An 889-nucleotide genomic window follows, 5' to 3' on the forward strand; every position below is an offset into this window, starting at 1 on the left:
ATATTCAAGTATCTTTATATCGTTTTTTTTTGTTTGTTTTATTTCAATTGTGTGTACTTTGAAGGTTTGATTCTATCAGTTACGTCACTATCTTCTGGTCCAGTTTAAGTTATTTACAGGGCTAATATATACACATGTCTCAGACTATGGCGACTATAATATTACTTCAATAATAAAATAATAAGTGTGAATTTGGAATAGCGCCTTATCACATCTTTGAGATGTCTCAAAGCAATTCACAGAATATACTGTAAAGTGAATTCACTGTGTATTTTGTGGACAAAACATGGCAGCCAATTGCGCGCGGCAGCCAATTGCTCACAATAGTGTCCCACAAACAGTCATGCATTGAAGTGACCAATTTTTTTTTGAAGGAATTATTACCTCCGGAGAAGTGATGCGCCAATCGACTAACAACCGGGTTCTTACTTACTGCTGGTAAACAGAAGCGTGTGGAGTAAGGAAACTTGCCCAACATTTCGCCCTGCTGGGAATCGAACCCAGGTCTCTCGCTTGCGAGGCGAGTGCTCTAACCGCTGAGCTACAGGACTCCACAATGTATGTGTATATACGCACATATATATATTCAAGATGCTATCTCAAGAATTGTCCGTGACCATGAGGTCAGTAAAGCTCTATGCCATGGACTACTGACCAAACTCTCCTGTTTGGTTTAACACATTAGATTGATGACCTTGAAGGTGAATCAGCATAAATCAAAACAGTTGGATGAATACTCAGTTAGAAGACCTTAATGTTTATGTGTATTTGAATTAAGCATGTTTCCCGTCCATTTTGGTTGCTCTGACATAAAGGAGTCGACCAGGACCTAAAGGCAGTGCAGAGGAGAGCAACAACAACTTCCATGTACATAGCACCCTTCATGTAA

The 889-nt window shown here is 39.5% G+C and overlaps 1 non-coding gene across 1 annotated transcript; it reads right to left on the bottom strand.

Annotated features, from left to right (window-relative positions):
• Positions 1-479: 479 nt before the first annotated feature.
• Positions 480-551, bottom strand: trnaa-cgc. Its single transcript has one exon. It is a non-coding gene; the product is annotated as a tRNA-Ala (tRNA).
• Between the last annotated feature and the right edge of the window lie 338 nt (positions 552-889).

This window comes from Callorhinchus milii, unplaced genomic scaffold, assembly GCF_018977255.1.
Source record: "Callorhinchus milii isolate IMCB2004 unplaced genomic scaffold, IMCB_Cmil_1.0 Scaffold4, whole genome shotgun sequence".
NCBI lineage: Eukaryota > Metazoa > Chordata > Chondrichthyes > Chimaeriformes > Callorhinchidae > Callorhinchus > Callorhinchus milii.